Source organism: Rosa chinensis, chromosome 6, assembly GCF_002994745.2.
Source record: "Rosa chinensis cultivar Old Blush chromosome 6, RchiOBHm-V2, whole genome shotgun sequence".
NCBI classification, from domain to species: domain Eukaryota; kingdom Viridiplantae; phylum Streptophyta; class Magnoliopsida; order Rosales; family Rosaceae; genus Rosa; species Rosa chinensis.
The window spans coordinates 48364789-48377289 of record NC_037093.1 but is presented as its reverse complement, the minus strand read 5'-3'; the positions used below and the strand labels follow the sequence as shown (position 1 = coordinate 48377289).

The following is a 12501-nucleotide window of genomic DNA, read 5'->3' as shown; positions in this document are numbered from 1 at the left end:
GATTGTTAGTCTGTCTAGCGAGTTTGTTCTCATTCATAATTTTCCAACAACATAAATATACAATATAGATTACTTGATGTTTATGGTTAATTATTCTCATCAATTTTGTTTTCGCCGATTAACATATATATTGTAGCAATATTTGGTCAATGTCTTGATCTATAATCAATCAATTGAAATTCAATTGTTCAACATTTTTTTGAACCATAATATAAATTCAAATTAATGAGAATAATTAATTAATAAGATAAAATTTAGTATGGTTCAAGGTCTTAGGGTTAGACCACAATATTTAAGTTTTAGGGTTTCATAAATCATTTTTATTGCTATTAGGGTTCGAAGTATCACAATTGAAAAAAAAAAATAAAAATCACATTCAACAACTACAATGAACATGTTGGGTATCAAAAAAGGTTGATATCATAAAAGATTAGAGAAAAGAAAAAAAATTAAGAAAGAGAGATTATAAAGGACAAACTTCTTCGTGCGTAGAGAGAAGAACTTTGATAGACCTTTTTTTTTTTTTTTTGAAGAGGAAACTTTGATAGACTTTTTGAAATCTTTGGTCTGGAGGCTAGAAAATTATTGGAGTTTGGTATGTGTAGTTAACACTACAAAGTCCATGATTATCCATGATTTTCTAATTCCATAAGTATGAATGATATTTTGAATACCTCTGTACTTTTATTCATTTTTAAAAGTCCTAATTGAATACCCCTAGATTTTGGTGGAATTCATGAAGTCTTTCAAAATCCTAATTGAATACCTCAAGACTTTCATGGACTGTTAAAAGTCTACATTGAATACACCTAGACTTTTAAATTCCATAGATTTCTTAAAAAGTTCCACCAATTCCATATACAATACACCCCCCCCCCCCTAAGATTAGGTAGACTGACTAGGTAAGGACTAATTACAATTAAAGTGGTAATTACATTCCTAATAAAATACAATAAGTATATTCCTAGTAGGATGCGAATATTTTTAATAGGATACCTTGACTCACTCTAACATAAGTGATTTGGGGTCAAAGCATTGCAAGGTTAAACCCATGGATCAACATACCTTCCATCTTAGGGTTAGGATAGTTATTAGGTTCACCCCTTAGGTGAATGAGTATATTCACCATCTTTTGCGATTAAGCATAATAACTTTATAATTTTCTAATCTGACGATGCATGTTGTATAACGTAATACAAATATTAGCTCTGTAAAAAACCAATCAAATTGAAGACCTTTTAGTTATTCATTTCTATGAAATACATGGACGGTTCATCATAATAGTAGTAAGTGTTGTTAGAACCATCTATTTGTTTGATTCACTTAGATAACTAAACGATTTCTGATTCGATTGATTTTTTACAGAGATGATCTTTAAAGGCTTATTTAAGATATGGACCATTGGATTATGAATTTATTAAGTAAAAGTATGTTAATCGACAATGGGGGTGAATATGCTCGTTTATCCTAGGGGTGAACCTAAGAATTGTTCCTTAGGGTCACATAATTAATCTATCACATGACCTCCGATGAATTTTTTGCTTATGTTCAGAGTCTCCCCGCCAGAATCCTCCACACAATTGATGTAAGTCCTCATACAATCCCAAAAGTCTTTTTTATTTTTCTCTTTTCTTTTTAATATATATTTTGTGAACAAACTTTGTATGCAAGTGCTTGTAACACATGATCGAGGTAGGTCTCTTGGAAATCAATTTATCACAGATTTGTTGACCAACTGACTTCAGCAGGTCTAATAATGCCAAAGGGATTATATTTCCTAGATTGTTTCATAGACAATAATTAAGTGAAGCTACAATCTTTAGCTCAAAGAAATAATGAGAGTGAAATGAAACCATTTTTCATCTAAATATTAAGGCTTCACATTATCAGTTATCACTGACGGATGCATATTAATTAAGCGTTAATTACTAATACAATTAATAAAGCGCGCATCAACACATTTAGTTGGAGATGCTGTTGGGAACTCCCTTGCCTGTGACCCCTGATTCTGAGAATGGCTTCAAAAGCTCATATGGAACAACCCCTGCTCCGACTCTGTTTTTCAGCTTCATATTGGTGTTCCTCTCATCGATAATTCCTTCTAGCTTCTTCAAATTGCCATTGAACCGCTCGAAAGCTGCGTTTATCACCGGGTTTTCAGCCCAAGATGACTCCACATTCCCACCAATGTACTCCTCATCAGGTGAATGGTTCGATAATACATCCAAGAGAGCCATCACTTTTGTTGCTTGAATCTGTTAGGGGAAGCACCTCAGCAATGCAGCTTCTGGTTTCTTCAAAAATACCTTGAAAAGATCGTCGTTTGGATCTTCAGTTGGCATGTTGCTTCGAGCTATTGTAGGCCGGTTCGGGAAGTATCCAGCATACATGTACTGACCAAAGTTCACTGCAGCATGATGTCCAGCTGTAACCCAAATTATAGTTGTCAAAATATGAATGAGATCTTCTGGGGTTTTCAAAACAGGCCACTATGGTTCATCTTTTTTGTCTGCATGGCCTTCCGTTCTAACTTCTGTCCACCAAGCTTGAAGCTCGTTATCAGATTCAACAAGGGTTGGGACTGGATAATAGTGGTTCACATAGTCACCCACCCACTCCTTAATGGCATCCCACAAAATGAGACCATCATTTGCAAATGGGTAGTCTTCAATTGTTAGCTTCACACCATGCTCAGCTGTAGAATCCTCAACTGCCATTCCCCTGAAAGTAATGCAAACAAGTCAATTAGTAGCTGAAATTCTATGGAGTCTTATTTAAATTTTTTGTTCTTTTTTGAAACTTTCAATCAAGTTCCTGCATCAAACAATGTGAATAAATCTTATAGTAGTTTCATCATATAAAAGACCTTCTGATTAGATCTGCAAGCAAAGCTTCCATGTCAAAGTGCCAAAGCTTATTGTAAGCAGCAGAACTGAGCTCAATTGAGTACTTTGCTGGTGAGAAGCAGGTCTCAATGGCTCCACCTGCATTAATGAGGCTTTCTCGAGCCAGAGCATTGATTTCCATTGTATAACGGAAATGAGGATGTAGAAGCCTATAGATGGGATGCATTGCACTTAGTTGTTGATTAGCTGCAATTATGTATGGTTCTGTACAACAATGAGTCCTCAGCCTGTGAAAATATGACAATAAAAAGTAGTTACAACCATGAAAGACACGCATTTGCTAATTGCCCCATATCCATGCTTGAGATAGAGGCTTGAGGATTAGTCATTTTATATTTTCATCACGATTTCATAATCAAATATAAAAGACTAATTTGGTAACTAATTGACACTATGAAAAAGGTTTTGAGCAATTTTTGGGGTCCAAATACTTACCAGTGGATGACAAGTTGATGATAGCCCGAATCATGAGCACAAACATGGGCTTTAGCAAGTCTCCAAAGCCAGCAACCAGTGGCCCCATGTTGGGGTAGACACTTCCTTCCATTGGGGCTTGTCATCAATGGGTGGTCGAGTGAGTTCAATAACAACAGGCCTTAGTGTGCCATTCTCAGTGAGGAAGAAAAGTGTTCGAGAACCATACAGTGTGGTTCCTTCAACCTCTCTCACTTTGCTCACATAAGGCATGAGCAGATCATGATAATCCAAAATAAAGAGCTTCTTTCTTTTTAAGGCCTGCATTTCAATTTAAACGAATTTTTCCCCTTCACACAAAAATGACAACACAAACGATAAACTATGATAATGATAATGGAATTTATATATATGCTATACCTCATTGACAGTCATAAAGCCTCTGATTTCCTTCTCCACCAGTTTTGTGGTGATCAATGATTCAGCTGGGCCATAAATCTCGGGGTCAAGTTTACTTTTCAATGGCCATTCCTGATACGTCATTACAAATTTAGTGCCATTAGAGCAAAAGAGGGAAGTTGATCAACCAAACCACAGATAGTCTAGTTTCGTTTTTCAAGAGATAGAGGAAAAAGCAAAATGCACATGTTTGGTTTTCTAATTGAAGTGAAAGAGTTCTTTTGGTAACAGAAAATTCACGAAGAAAGCATACCGTAACTAGCTCTATGCTATATGGATTAAGACCAACTAGAGTTTGCCTAGAAAATTCTTCATCTTTGAACCAAGAAAATTTATCACCTGCATAATTTGAGAGCTATCAATATCAAGGCAGCATACAAATGGGACATGAGGCCAACAATAAGGTTTTCATAAGAGAATTAATTCTTGTTTATTAGTTGTGCATAGATATATAAAGAGGTAGCTAGAGGCGTACGATCAAGTATTTCAGGGGTCTCAAAGAGCAAGAGATCATCTTGTCCATCGCTAATTGCCTTGACTAGCCTTGGGATGATTGACTGAATAAAGCCACTAGCTTTTGGCTTAGGCAATGTGACTCCTTCATTGAACAATGAATCTATGGCTGTGAAGTAGGGAAATCCTAGCTCTGGATCAACAAGTGTTATCTCAAGTTGAGGAAGCAATGCATGCAGCACAGATTTCAGGGTCTTTGCAGAGAATGTGAGCTGTTTCAACTCTGAAAACGCTTCATCTCTTGGCACATACACGCTGCTGCTTCTTTCCTCTGATAATGGATCTGCATTCACACAATAATATGATAAGAAATAATCACATATATAGGTCTTATATATAGTGTTGCTATTGGTTAGTGGTGGTTACCCTTTTTAGTGCGTGGTCGTCCAGTTCTGCAGCGCCTAGGGTACGGGTGGTCTTTGCCACCAAGGACAGGCCTAGCCAACTTGTCTTTGCTATTTGGGTCTCCTAGATCATTGTATGTATCATAATCATAAATCCCTTCAGATGCTTTCCTTTCACCCTCGCCATTTCCTCGCAGAAGTTGCAGCTCCTCTTCTCTTAGCCTCTTGATCCCACTTGGTGTCTCTGATGGTAAGTAAGACTGTTTCATTGCCGACGACATTAGCACATCATCATTAGAATGCACGAGACATTAATGTTGGTGTAAGCGAAACTAGTCATATGTACCTTGTTGGTGAAAAAGATTCTCTTCTGGTTATTGTCATACTTGGAATGAGTCCATGAATTACATGGAACACTAACAGAGGTGCCATTTGGGAAGCCAGAGATCTCGATACTCTTGATGTAAGCCTCCTCGTGGTGCTCATTCTCAACCTGAACCGCTCTGATATCCCCGAAACCCACTGGGATCGTCAGCACACTCTCATACGTGACGATCGTCTCTTTTTGATTCACTTTGTGTGCATACCCTTTTATTGTTTTTTTCTCCAACCCAGTCTCTATTGTAAAAACGAATTGCATAGATACTGATGATTGTAACTTATTTTGCCAATGTACATGCCCTCAAGTAGATATGATTATTAAGTTATAAGCTTGAGAAGATCTAACACCTAGCTAACGGTGTAAAATTTCTACACTTTAGTAAGGAAGTAGTGCCGAATACTTTTTTTGAATGTAATTCTTGTAAAGAAAAAAGAAAAGAAAAGAAAAAAAGGTCGCGGACGAGTTTGGGCCAATCAGGATCCGGTTTAGCAGTGCATGACATGCAATATCGCCTTCAGGAACCCTTAAAGTTTTCTTTATTGGTCGCAGACCTCGTACGACCACAGATTGACTCACCATTGATGTTGACCCTTCATCTTTTTATTTTCTGTTGGTGCCCGTGGCCCCTATAATAAATCTTCAGAGAATACGACTAATGTTTCAGTTTTTGCTTGGCCCCCCTTCCCATCTATGCTGAAAGGGTAACATGCTTTGCTTCTATGGGACCGCTCAAGAGAGCAGTTAAATAGACCCTTCGAAAATTACTTCTTCTTTTTTTTTTTTTTCCGACAAGGCTTGGAAAATTACTATTGATGTATATAGTACATGTATATGTACGTTATCTATATATATACTAGCATGTGTCCACACTCTGTGTGTGGGACTGTGGATGTTTTATTTATTTTGGTAAGGAAGTGGGTAGTTTCTTAATCAAAACAGTTTTTTACACCAATAGCTATTATTTATAACGCACAAATTTCTAGACTCTAGACATAGCACTGCAAGAAAGGATTGCTGAAATCGATAACGCACAAATTTCTAGACTCTAGAGCAGCACATATTGTTGCTTCGTTAGTCTACATTAGGAGGTGTCCTCCTAACTGGGTTCAGCATCCTCCTTTGAGAAGGAGTAGTGATTTCAAAGGAGTAGTGATTTCAAATTCAAAGGTTAAGCATATTAACTGGGTTCAGCATCTACATTAGGAAGTTCTTGTATTTGATGGTTTACCTGGTCCTCCTCACTTGTAGGGGCTGTTGTTAGTTTCTTTTTGTCTGTTGTTTCTCTCGAGGGTTCTTTTTGTCCTTGTCTTTTTTAATGATATTCCCCTTTGCCAAAACAAAAAAACAAAAAAAATCGATATGGAGTCATGGAGATCCATCCACTCAAATTCCTAGTTTTTTTTTTTTTCCTTCCGTTTAGGAACCCATCAAACACTGCCTAATTAACTAAATTAGTAAACATGCACTTTACATGTGATAGCTGTCGGCCCCTACCATTCTTTTGATTTAGCCAAGTCCTTATGAATTAGTGTTCAATACTGAATCACTCCACCCACAGTGGTCCGTGATATTGATATTTGGGGGATAATGCAATGGTGCGATCCACCAATGTTGGATTGCACTCTCCGAGATGCAATAACTCTCATGTAAAAAAATAATTAGAAAAAATTTCACAAATGGTCACTTAACTATGACTCATTCGACACTTTGGTCACTGAAGTTTCAAATATATCACTTTGGTCACTCAACTATTACACTGTCAATCACTTAAGTCATTTTGTTAAATTTTTTCATTAAAAAAATTATAAAAAATACTTTTTGGGTGACTTAAGTGATTGACAGTGTAATAGTTGAGTGACCAAAGTGATATATTTGAAACTTCAGTGACCAAGGTGTTGAATGAGTCATAGTTGAGTGACCATTTGTGGAATTCTCCCAAATAATAATAATAACACAACCACTCTAGTTAAATACTTCTACCTAAAAAATACTTTTATAGTCTATATATACTTTGAGTATAAACGATTTTAAGTGCAAAAATAATTCAAGTTCAATGAACCTCTTTACCTACACAACGGGATTCAAAAGTTTGTCATTCAACCATATATATCAGGAGATCGACAAATCTTCTCTTATGATAATGCTTTACACATTCTGATTTGATAAATTTTTCACCTATATTCTCGAACAAGGAAAATGATCCAACTAATGACTCCAAAAGAATTGAACGAGGAACCGTATGAGGTGAAAATTTTACGATTCTGTAGAATGGTAATAAGGGTGACTTATTTGTCAACTTTTCCACTACCACACTCTACCTTACGCTCGTAAAGTTGGCAAAGCATGCTTAACCTCTAGATTTGAAATCACTACTCAATAAAGTTGCCAAAATATGCTTAACCTTTGAATTTGAAATCACTGCTTAAGCATATGGCCATAATTTACAAGAACACTTTGTAGTCTTAGTAAGAGCGGGAAGGGTTAAAGATTTACCAGGTGGGACATATCACATTGTTTGAGGAACTCTAAAGCGATGTAGAAGATCGCTAATAACGGTGTTCTAGTGCGATGTAGATTCTTATCCAAGACTTGTATCATCTAAAAAATAAAAAAAAAGTAAAGTGTATAGCTAACCCAATAACGAAAATTTTGTGAGGGAACCAGAGTAAGCTACCATGAGCCAAAAGATCTTCATCAAATAATAATATATTACTTTTCTTTATGTTTTTGTCTCTATGGGAGAGGGTAGAGAATTGAGTTAGGATTGGATTAGATTAGATCAAGGTTTCAATTTTTCCAAGCTACTCCTGATGACAGCGTGCTTTATGCCCAAGCTACTCCTGAGGCTTGCTTTCAAATTAAGGAGGTGATTGAAGTGTATAGAAGAGCTTCTGGTCAAGTGGTAAATTTCTAAAAAAGCTCAGTTGTCTTTAGTAAGAATGTTGGTGAAACTGTTCAAAATTATGTGACTCATTTGCTTGGCATAGAGATTGTGGATTCACTTGAAAGGTATCTTGGTTTGCCTACTTATGTGGGACGCAAGAAGACTACTACATTCGAGTATATTAAGGAGAGGCTTGGTGAGAAGTTGAAGCTTTGGTAAGGCAAATTACTTAGTGGTGCTGGTAAGGATATCTTAATTCGAGTTGTGGCTCAGGCTCTTCCTAACCATGCTATGAGTGTCTTCCAACTTACAAAGAATTTTTGTGAGGATTTGGAACAGATGTGTGCAAGGTTCTGGTGGGGCAGTACCTCAGATAAGCGTAAAATTCACTGGAAAAAGTGGGATGATTTATGTCATGCCAAAGAAGTGGGAGGATTGGGGTTCAGAAGCTTGTCTGATTTTAATATGTCTATGCTTGCTAAGCAAGCATGGGGGGTGGTCTCTAATCTAGAGTCTTTGGTGGCACAATTATATAAGGCGCGTTATTATCCTGAGGGTGATTTTTGGAATGAGACTGCGCATGCTTCACCTTCTTATTCTTGGCGTAGTATTTTTGCTACAAAGGATTTTATCTAGACTGGTGCTTTTTGGCAGGTGGGTAATGGACATAATGTCTCTGTGTGGAACGATGCCTGGATACCCAAGTTACCTGCTCATAAGCCTTTTGGTGCTTTAGTGAGTCAACATAATGTGAATATGGTGGATGAACTGATTACTCCTCCAAGTAATTGGAATGAGAGCAAGGTGCGTTCCATTTTTACTCCTGAGGATGCAGAAGCAATACTTGCTATTCCTTTGAGCTCTAGACAACCAGAAGACAGGTTAACATGGAATTTTGAGAGAAAAGGTATGTTCACTGTCAAATCGGCTTATCGTTTTGCCTTCTCAAAAAATGCTTCTACTCTTCCTTCTTCTGTTGTGGCTAATCAGCGAGTTTGGAAAAAAATTTGGAATGCTAAGATGCCTAGTTCTGCTAAGGTTACTGCATGGAAAATGTGTCATAATATCTTACCTACTAGGGACCGATTAGCTTCTAGACATGTGGAGTTGGAGTCTCAGATTTGTGTTCTGTGCAATGCTGATGCAGAGACAGTTATTCATATGTGTCATAATTGTACTTTTACAAGGGATGTGTTTAGTACCAATGTTAGCATCAAGGGTTGTTGTCTAGGGACTGATTCTGATGATTTGGATGCCTTGAGTTGGTTGACATTTTGCTCTGAGAAATTGTCAAAGACTGCCTTTGCTCAGCTTTTATTTTTGATTTGGGGAATCTGGAAAGAACGGAATGTTAGAGTGTGGGAAAACAAAATCACTTCAGCTTGTGATATAGCTCTCATGTCTTCTAGCAGACTTAGTAATTTCATCTTTCATAACTCAAAGTTACAGCGAGTTCAGAATGTGAGGAGACAATTGAAATGGAAAGCACCTCCTCAAGGTTGGGTAAAATTGAATTTTGATGGTGCATATAATGGTGGGAATGGCATAGCGGCTATTGGATTTCTGGTTAGAGATGCCAATGGTAATTTTGTCAGTGCAGTTGGGAAGGTAATAGACCATGTTCAATCTGCTGAACATGTCGAGCTATTGGCCTGTAGGGGAGCTGTAACATTTTCTCTGGAACAATCTTTACAACTTGTTATTTTTTAGACAGATCGCTTAGTTTTGCAGCAACAGTTGACTCAAGCTAGAACTCCGAATACCTCATTCCTTGGGAGGCTTTGTGAGGATATAGGTGAAGATTTAGCACTTATGGTCAATTCAAGAATTGCTCATGTCAGAAGGGAGGCAAAAAAGGCTGCGCATGCTTTGGCAGCCTATGCTTCGGCACAAGATCAGAATTTCTCTTTCCTTTCTGTTCCTTCTTTTATTCATACTATAATTGATGTTGAAAAGCATGTACCCTGAGTTTGTGCTCAATTTCCAATAAATTTTTAACCTCATTCAACTCAAAAAAAGGTTTCAATTTTCCTTTAATGCAATTCCCTTTTTTTAATGTAACACACACACACACACACACACCGTTTTAGAGAAAACCTCCTTACTTTAAGAATTTGAGAATTTTTATTATTTTACACTAGTATATGACCTAATTTAATGATTTCAACTTTTGATCCGTTAGATTCTTATGCAAGAATTATGTCTATAAAAAATCAACCACATTCGTATCATTTGGTGATTCAAAATTGTGCAAACAAATGTAATCCGTTAGACAAAATTAAAACAAATATTGTGCTGATCAAATGGTTAAACGTGTTTCAATTTGGCTAATTTTTGTAGGATTCATATATGTGTATGAAAATAGAGAATGAATGGTTTAGATTATTAAAGTACATGCTAAAAATAAAAACATCCTCATATTTTAAGTTTAAGAATGTCCTCTCTAAATCCTTCCTCTATATACATATATAATTTTTTTAATCGTGAAAAATAATATTACAAAGAATATCCCATTAGGATCTTTTTTTTTTCTTTTTCTTTTTTTCAGCTACCATATTGGCCTCTTGGAAGATATATTAGAAAGAATCATTTGGAAAAACTAGCCTGAATATGCTTAATATTGTTAACAATCAAAGAAACTCTCCAATGAATGCTGAAAAAAATCCATGACCATCTAGACAAGGAAAAGAGAACCGCCTTCGAATTGAAGCTGATGAATACCAAGTAGTTTAGCCCACAACAAACCTGCCTTTGAACTTATTACTTCAGCATTGAGAACATGGAAATAACCAATGGGAAGAGCATCTGCAATAATAAAGGATCCATTGCTATCGCAAATCACAAACCTTACAAAAGCTTTTCCAACAACAAATACTAAGCCATCAAAATTAATTAATCATTAGGTGGGTTCCAACCAATCAATTACTTGTGACGATTTTTAAATTTTCATAAGACAATCTTATTAGCATTCCAAGAATCTTGAAGAAATTCTTTAATATGAAACAATGTTTTAAAATGAGACGTGAAAAGCGCAAATTCCCCTTAAATTGAGTCGGTTTTGATTCCAAGGATGATGCGTGAAAGGCACAAAATAAGGCGAGAAAAGCGCATAAACCGTTGTCTAATAAGGTGACAAAGGCGCACGCCTACCAAAAAAGTGCCGCTACAGTGATCTGAATGGTGAAATCCATGGCTACTCTACAGCATAGTGCCTCTGCTGACTTCTTTTCTGCCTCTACCTTTGTCCCATTCTGCGATACATATGACTATGAGTCTATGATGAGATCCTGTTCTCTTGAAGTCAGAATAGAGAGTTACTTCTTTTTCGAAAAAGAAAGAAAGAAAAAAGGAAGAGGATAGGAAACTGCTCTTGGAGTTAGTATAAGGAAGACTAATGCAATTCCCTTTTAATGTATTATATATATATATGTGTGTGTGTGTGTGTCTAAAGACCCATTTTAGAGAGGATCTCCTTATTTTAAGAATTTGAGAATTTTTACTCGTTTACACTAGTATATGACCTAATTTAATGATTTCAACCGTTAATCCTTTATATTTCTATGCAAGAATTTTTATAAAACGAGAATTTTTACTCGTTTACACTAGTATATGACCTAATTTAATGATTTGTTTATAAAAAAAATCAACCAAATACATAATAATTTGATCATTCAAAATTGTGTAAACAAATGTAGTCTGTTAAATAAAATTAAAATGAAGGGCTAATTAAATGGTTAAACGTTTTCAACGCCGCCAACGATTACAAGCTTGCCGCCACGCAAAGAAGAAGAGGGCCGTCGCGAACTGCTCCATAGAGTCCAACTGCTGCGGATGACGATGCCGATGAGAACGACGTAATAGATTGGAATTCAATTACAGCCAGACGGTGTTGTGCTCCATCACAACGGAGGTCGGCGCCAGAATAATCAAGCCAGAATTGAGGGAGAGGACTGTTAATGTTGGCACTAGAGGAGGAGTTGTCGACAAAACGATGTCGTCTGGTGCTTTAGAAGGTGAGGCCAATGTCAAGGAAGAGAGTGGAGTGGAGGCGGCGGCAGGGGTGGATCTAGAAGTTTTTTTCAGGTAAGGCAAGTCAATGGCAGGAGGGGAATGGAGGAAAATTAGAGAGAAGCTCATATTTTGGAGGCAATTGTAAAGATTTTGCCTTGGTTTTGCCCTGTTTTTGCCTTGATTTTGCCTAATTTCTGTCATTTCTTCACCAATTCACCTTGTTTTGCCCTATTTTTGCCATTTTCACATCCCTTGCCTACACCAAATCAATGTAAAATCAAAAATTCAGTCTAGGCAAGTGCCCAAGCTGGGCTCTATGTGGATCTGCCCCTGGGCAGCGGCAGCTCCGGTGGCAATCCGAACAGTAATTTGGTTCCGAAATTGTAGTATGGAACGTATTGTTGGTTTGCACTACATCTGGGAATATCAAAGATAAGTTATTCTAGAAGCTGTATGAGAGCATGACTGCAAGTTGCATGAAAAAAAAAAAAAAAAAAAAAACAGCCTCCTTGGAAGACTAAGACTAAGTCAAGTCTCCACTGTTCTCTAAGAGTCTAAATCAGTAAGAGCAACTCCAACAGATTCCTC

General features: G+C 36.8%; 1 pseudogene; it reads right to left on the bottom strand.

The window, feature by feature from the left end:
• Positions 1-1818: 1818 nt before the first annotated feature.
• Positions 1819-5291, bottom strand: LOC112174804 (annotated as a pseudogene).
• Between the last annotated feature and the right edge of the window lie 7210 nt (positions 5292-12501).